Consider the following 7,613-nt stretch of genomic DNA (forward strand, 5'->3'; position numbering starts at 1 on the left):
GGCCCCGAGCTGCGGGCGGGCGGGCGGCAGCGCCGCCCCCGAGCTCACAATGCGGGGCTGCCACGCGCGTCGGGGACGGGCGGGGGGGGACAGCTGCACTACCGCTCTTTGCCCACAGGGTGGCAGCACTGCCGCACGGCTCCGGCGGGACGATCGTGGGGGACAGCTGCACTACCGCTCTTTGCCCACAGGGTGGCAGCATTGCCGCACGGCTCCGGCGGGACGGGCGGGAGGGACAGCTGCACTACCGCTCTTTGCCCACACGATGGCAGCATTGCCGCACAGATCAGGCGGGACGGGCGGGAGGGACAGCTGCACTACCGCTGTTTTCCCACACGGTGGCAGCATTGCCGCACAGATCGGGCGGGCCGGGCGGGGGGGAAGCTGCACTACCGCTCTCTGCCCACAGGGTGGCAGCACTGCCGCGCGGCGGCGCGGAGCGGAGCCATAAACGAACGTGCCCAGAAATGCCCTGGCGAACAGCCTCCGGAATAAATGGCCCAAAAGACCCCCGAGCACACCTGCGAGAACCCTGCCAGCAACCAGACCGAAACAAAAAAGCCTTTCGTTCAGGCTCTATTTCAATATTTTTTATCTTTGTGATTCTGATATTTACATTAATCATTACAATTCAGCTTTTATATTATGTACATTATACATCATGTATTATGTTTATTATACTATTATATTTATTATATATATTAAGTATAGAAAGTTATATATAAAATAATTTATTATTTATTATGTAATGTTATAAATAATAATACATTTCATTGAAATATCATGATTATGTACATTATAGATGTTTATATTATGTATATTATATATATTTATAAAACGTGTAGTATGTAATAATATATTGTGTATTTATTATTTATATTATTTTTCATATCCTATACTTTTTGTTATTTTTCTTTTTCATTATTTTTTAATTCGTTTGTTTATATTTTAAACGATATTTTACACTAGATGAATTCATTAACCTAACACATCAGAAACACAATTAATTTGAATTAAATGAGCCTGGTTTTCTAAGGGGTAAAGTTTTAATCTTTATTCAAATAATATGGGCATGTTTTCTCTTTCTCTATGGTTTTTTTTTGGTGGGTTGCGGGGGAGTTTAGTTTGTGGGTTTTCTTTTTTTGTTCGCTTTGTTTTGGAGTTCTTTGCTAATAAACAAGCAGGGTCGGAGAGTTCAAAATAAAACGTCTACTTTGTTTTTATTGCCCCCTCTGAAATGCGCCTCGACAGCCTGGACAGCAGGCTGCTGCTGGTAACACTGTGCACGGGTAGGAGGAGACCTGGTCGGGGCTGGGAAGGAAAAAACGGCACCACGGTGGTCACAGCTTTCTCCCTTCAGGAGTTTTATGGAGCAGAAAATACAGAGCTTTTGCCAACTGCGCTCTCTATGACATCCCGACGTCCAGCGGGCACGGAGGTCATTTCTCATCTTTCTTGCCAACAGCCAAACCCCCAGGCGCCCGGGGGAAGAAAGAGTATGGGGAAAAAAAAAAGGAACAAAGAAAACATGAAAAAATAAACCAAAACTATAGAAAATAATAAATAAAATTAAAATACCAAAAGAAAAAAATTTCAAAGTAACAAAAAAGTGGAAAAAAAATTTAAACAAAAAATTAAAATAAAAAACTAAAAGTAGTTTTAACAAGTAAATAAATAGCTAAAGAAAAAAATATAAAAATTAAAAAACGGAAGAAAAAGTCTTTGAAAAACCACAAAACGCAACATGAGAAACCACAACAAAAGAGCATAAAAATACAAAAATAACAAGAAATAAAATACAAAATTAAATAAATGCAGCTTTCACCTCCTGCCACTGCCTAAAAAAGCACCATGGCTTTCCTCAATTATGCAGCAATAAGGGAAACAAACCCAGTGCCCCCCAGAACAGAAGGTTTTCTAGACAATTCCCACTTTTGCTTGGAAACAAATTCTATTTTAGTGGGAAGCTCATTTTGGACAAACACCCAAATGTGCCAAGGTAGGAAAGAACCAGCCCCCTGTGTCCAAGGAACAGCAGCTAGGCCTGGATTCAGGTTTTAATGGCATTTATGTAATTAAAAATGCAGTAAATTGAACTTTACAAAGAGATGAATCATGGCAAATAAATACTTCAACGTTTTCTTGGGAATTCACAGAATTTTGTGGAGATGGTGCTGGACAATTCCTGATTTACCAACATTAATTGGGTAAATTTCCTTGGAAATGTGCTCTACAAGGTGCAAAAATTCCAATTAGGATGGAAAATTGGAATAAATAAATATTCCCTTACTAAAATCAGAGAGAAAATCAGAGTTATTCCTTCAAATAAAAGGAAGGAATAACATCTAAATCCAAGCTTGCCTGGAAAACAAGCTCAGGAATTTCTAACATTGAAAACTTTTGCAAGAGTCATGAAGTTGGTGAAAGTTCATGGAATGATGATTTAAAATCTGCTTCCTCTGCTCTAATTTAAAGGGAAGTGGGAATTCAACAGGTCCAGTTACTCCTATCCAACCTTGGACTGGGATAAGGCCTTCCAGTGGCTTCACTTCCTACTGGCTCTCTCCTTTTTGCCCACAACCTGGAAGAGGAAAAGCAACAGGAATAAAGTCTCAAACAGGATGGCCTTGGTCCAGGCAGACTGAAATGCAGCTCCCAGGGAGGGAGGCCAGGCTGTGCCTCGGGGAGCTCCGGGAATCTGGGACTGCCCGTGGGATTCAAGGGCTGGAAAAGCACACCCACCTGCCAGGTTCAGTGCTGGGACCGAGCAAGGCCGGGGCTCGGGGGCAGCAGTCAGAGCTGGGACTGCAGGAGAACACCCCAAACCCGGGTTAAACATCCGGCACGACACGCAGCACGCTCCGGGAGAAACTCGGGTGGGAGAAGCCCCGGGATGCTCCACGTTCCTTGCCCTTGGCAGCTGTGCCAGGGCCTCCCTCAGAATGCTGACCTCACCGTGCAGCTCCTACAAAATAGGAGAACTTATGGGAATCGCCCAGCAATCCATGGACTTCCAGTTATTAAGAACCACAGCTGCAGCGAAAGGTGCCCAAACTCTACTGCAAACCAGCAGGTCTGAGGAGACGCAGGGATTTATTCCTGAGGGGACACAAGGATCCCTCAGCCAGCCAGGATTTCTCCCAGGCTCTTCCCACTGCTCTCTGAGGACACAAACAGCAGTTTTTCCCTGGAGTTCCCCTTTCCAACAATGCCAAGACTCATGTTCTCCTCCAACCCCAGGTTCAGGAAGGAAAGTAGGAATATTATCACTGCACAGACTGTCCAGGAGGGTGTGACTGAGGCAGCAGCACCAGCTCCCACTCCACTGCTGCTCTGGATTCCTGAGCAGCTCCTTTCCATCCTGCCCTTCCCAGCACCATTCCCTGGGTGCCATGTCCACAGACACCTTCTCCATGCAGCTTAAAACCCACAGACACCAACAGAAAGGAGATCAAAAATCAATTCACATGCTGCTAGTCAGAGAGAATGGGAGAGGCCTAAAAATCTGCATTTATTTTAGAACACTAGAGCAATTTCTTCATGACCCTGACTATCAGTGATGGGCAGATAAACACCTTCTTTAACTTACTACCTGCAAAAACATCAAGTTTCAAGTTTAGTAAAGATAAAATTTTGCTGCAAAAATAAAAGAGGTGGGATGTTGGTGTTAGTGCTTTAACCTTCGGACATTAGCAGGTATTTGTAAAACAAATTCATTATTGAAGCAGCTAACTTGAAAATAAGGGGGTTTTACAATAAAGTTGACCAAAAAAGAGTCTCAAAATTAAGATATAGGTTGCACAAATATTTAAGAAAAAAAAAGTTGTCTTTCGTGCATATAACCTGCCAGCCTCTCATGTCTTCAGTCCTTACCATTTATTTTTACCAAGGTGATGACTAAAACCTTGTCAAAAGCTCAAAAAAAAAAACAATCCAGGACAAGGCAGGTGTTTTCCCAAGTACCCCCAGTGTGGAGCTGTGTCAGCCACAAGTGTTTGCTCCCTCAGCCCAGCCCGGAGCAGGCTCCAGCTGCTGCCCAGGGGGGTTACCAAGGGACTCACCTGTTTCAAGCTGTAAATGCAGGTGGCCTGCACTGGAGTGCCAAAAAATGTGAAATATGTGACTCTCACCTTGAATAGCGATCGATCTTCTCAGGGGAGCCCCTCACCCAGGATGGGGGGCTCTGCCACGGATTTCATCCCTCTGCATCTGAAAGAAAGTTGGGACAAAAGTCAGAGTGCTGCAGGATACCTTGACAGCTCCACACATCTTGTGGCAATCTAGGAATACCCTCTACAGTCTAACTACACCCCACATCACAAATTTCAAGCCCCCAGCACTATTATCCTATTACCCCCACACCCACACTGAGCATCAAGGCAGAGCAGCTCCCGGCCAAACACACACCAACACCCGTGACACAGCACAGGACAAACGAGGGGACACAACAGGGACAGAAAACTCTGGCAAGAAGAATGACCCTGAGGCTCCAGAGAACTCGGAATGAGATGACCGAGGTGAGAAGGAAGGTGAGCTGGCCAGGCTCAGAGAACCCTGCAGGAACAAGATGCCATCGGGATGACTTATCCCAAGAAATGCAGAGATGGATGCCCGAGAACCCTACGGTCAGAATCCTCGACCTGTCTTTGCATTCTCACAAGACCTAACCCGCCGAATGGATCAGGGCGGTGCACGGCTGTCAGTACAGCTCAGAACAAGACCTGAAAAGGCATCGGACTGGATGCTTGTGAAGAGAGATGGATTCTGATGAGTGTCCGAGCAGCTGAGACAAAGGCACCTGGCTGAGGAGCACAGAGATCAGAAATGCTAAGACTGATGCCAGAGGTTTTGACAGGCCCCTGAAGGGCTAAGGGAAAAGACAGCACACACAAGACACCCAAGACACAGAGTGCACAACAGACACAACACACACCAGGACTGCTCTGCCCTGCACACCTCGGCACTGTGATCCAGAATGAGACTCTCCCTGGATGAAACCTAAGGGGTCACAGCTTAGACATCCCTGTCTTCAAACCTGACTCAAAAAACCTTGCTAGTGACCCCACACTCTTCTTTCATGCCCTCTACGGCTCTGAGCTCTCCACTTATCTCTCAGATGTCTGGGGAGGTGCATCCACGCCGGGTCCCAAAGAAGGCTGCCTCTCCCTCGGGGAAATTCCTGCTGTGACCAGGCTGGTGTCTCCTCGTCAGCTACAATAAAGAGAACTAAACGTGACCCTGTGCTCTTAGCAGCACATCAGCCAGAAACCAGCAATTCTGCTACTCACAGTCTCCTAAGCTTGCCTGTGTCCTCGGCCCTGTGCTTCAGCTGCGCTCAGAGGCCAACGCCGGCGTCGCAGGGTCTGGTCTAAAAATAAAGACAAAGAACAGAGCTGTAACACGGCCACCATTTACACCTCCCCTGCAAATCAAAACAGTGACCGACCTTCTCAGGGGAGCCCCCTCACCCAGGATGGGGGGCTCTGCCACAGATTTCATCCACCTGCATCTGAAAGAAAGTCAGAACAACAGTCAGAGTGCGGCAGGATACCTTGACAGCTCCACATATCTTGTGGCAATCTAGGAATACCCTCGACAGCCCTGCTACACTCCACATCACAAATTTCAAGCCCCCAGCACTATTATCCTATTACCCCTACACCCAGACTGAGCATCAAGGCAGAGCAGCTCCCGGCCAAACACACACCAACACCCGTGACACAGCACAGGACAAACGAGGGGACACAACAGGGACAGAAAACTCTGGGCAAGAAGAATGACCCTGAGGGTCCAGAGAACTCGGAATGAGATGACCGAGGTGAGACTGAAGGTGTGCTGGCCAGGCTCAGAGAACCCTGCAGGAACAAGATGCCATCGGGATGACTTATCCCAAGAAATGCAGAGATGGATGCCCGAGAATCCTACAGTCAGAATCCTCTACCTGCCTTTGCATTCTCACAAGACCTAACCCGCCGGAATGGATCAGGGCGGTGCACGGCTGTCAGTACAGCTCAGAACAAGACCTGAAAAGGCATCGGACTGGATGCTTGTGAAGAGAGATGGATTCTGATGAGTGTCCGAGCAGCTGAGACAAAGGCACCTGGCTGAGGAGCACAGAGATCAGAAATGCTAAGACTGATGCCAGGGGTTTTGATAGGCCCCTCAAAGGACAAAAGGAAAAGACAAGACACCAAACAGACAGAGTGCACAACAGACAAGTGACACAACACACACCAGGACTGCTCTGCCCGGCACACCTCGGCACTCTGATCCAGAATGAGACTTTCTGTAGCCTAAGCGGTCACTTCTTGGACATCCCTGTCACCAAAAATGACTCAAAAAATCCCTCCCGGTGGCCCCTGATCCCACACCCCGCTTTCAAGCCCTCCCTGGCTCCGAGGCCTCCACTTATCTCTCGGACGTCTAGGGAGGTGAATCCACGCTGGGTGGCAAAGAAGGCCGCCTCTCCCTCAGGGAAATTCCTGCTGTTGCTGGGCTGTTGTCTCCTACACAGCTACAATAAAGAAAACCAAACATCAAAGCATAATCTTGGCAGCCCATCACCCAAAACCCGACAATTCTGCTACTCACTGTCTCCTAAGCTTGCCTGTGTCCTCGGCCCCGTGCTTCAGCTGCGCTCAGAGGCCAACGCCGGCGTCGCAGGGTCTGCCTGGGTAAAGAGCAGACAAGGTGACGTGGCAGCGCTGGAACTTGAGGGGACCATCCCTCCTTCTCCTCCCTGACTCACCTCAACTCCTCGCCCGTTATCCAAGCCTACCTGGATGGGGCCTTCACAAGGAGAAGATCAAGGCTCCATCACAGACTCCTGGAATGCTCCCGGAGGGCTCACGGGTGAGGTGACCCGGGTCTGTCGTCCGGTTGGTGAGAGGGGAGCTCGGCCTCCTGCGAGTGGACTCCCTAAAACACACAATAACGGAGGCTTAGAGTTGCACCAGCGAGTGAGGCTTGAACAATAGCAACTGCTTCTGTCCACCCATCGCTGCTCACCTCGCCCACGTCAGCTTGACTGCTGAGATCCGGCTTTACCACCTAAAAATAAAGACAAAGAACAGAGATGTAACACAGCCATCATTTACACCTCCCCTGCAAATCAAAACAGTGACTGACCTTCTCAGGGGAGCCCCTCACCCAGACTGGGGGGCTCTGCCACAGATTTCATCCCTCTGCATCTGAAAGAAAGTTCGGACAAAAGTCAGAGTGCTGCAGGATACCTTGACAGCTCCACACATCTTGTGGCAATCTAGGAATACCCTCTACAGTCTAACTACACCCCACATCACAAATTTCAAGCCCCCGGCACTATTACCCTCGTACCCCTACACCCAGACTGAGCATCAAGGCAGAGCAGCTCCCGGCCAAACACACACCAACACCCGTGACACAGCACAGGACAAACGAGGGGATGCAACAGGGACAGAAAACTCTGGGCAAGAAGAATGACCCTGAGGGTCCAGAGAACTCGGAATGAGATGACCGAGGTGAGAAGGAAGGTGAGCTGGCCAGGCTCAGAGAACCCTGCAGGAACAAGATGCCATCGGGATGACTTATCCCAAGAAATGCAGAGATGGATGCCCGAGAACCCTACGGTCAGA

General features: G+C 48.5%; 1 long non-coding RNA gene across 1 annotated transcript; it reads right to left on the reverse strand.

Moving 5' to 3' along the window:
- Window positions 1-1,201: 1,201 nt before the first annotated feature.
- Window positions 1,202-2,584, reverse strand: LOC136304601 (uncharacterized). The gene is made up of 2 exons (XR_010724688.1): window positions 2,516-2,584; window positions 1,202-1,450 (listed from the first exon to the last, which is right to left on the reverse strand). It is a non-coding gene; the product is annotated as an uncharacterized lncRNA (long non-coding RNA).
- Between the last annotated feature and the right edge of the window lie 5,029 nt (window positions 2,585-7,613).

Source organism: Chamaea fasciata, unplaced genomic scaffold (assembly GCF_029207755.1).
Source record: "Chamaea fasciata isolate MVZ Bird 193981 ecotype frontalis unplaced genomic scaffold, bChaFas1.0.hap1 SCAF_133, whole genome shotgun sequence".
In the NCBI taxonomy this organism is placed as follows: domain Eukaryota; kingdom Metazoa; phylum Chordata; class Aves; order Passeriformes; family Sylviidae; genus Chamaea; species Chamaea fasciata.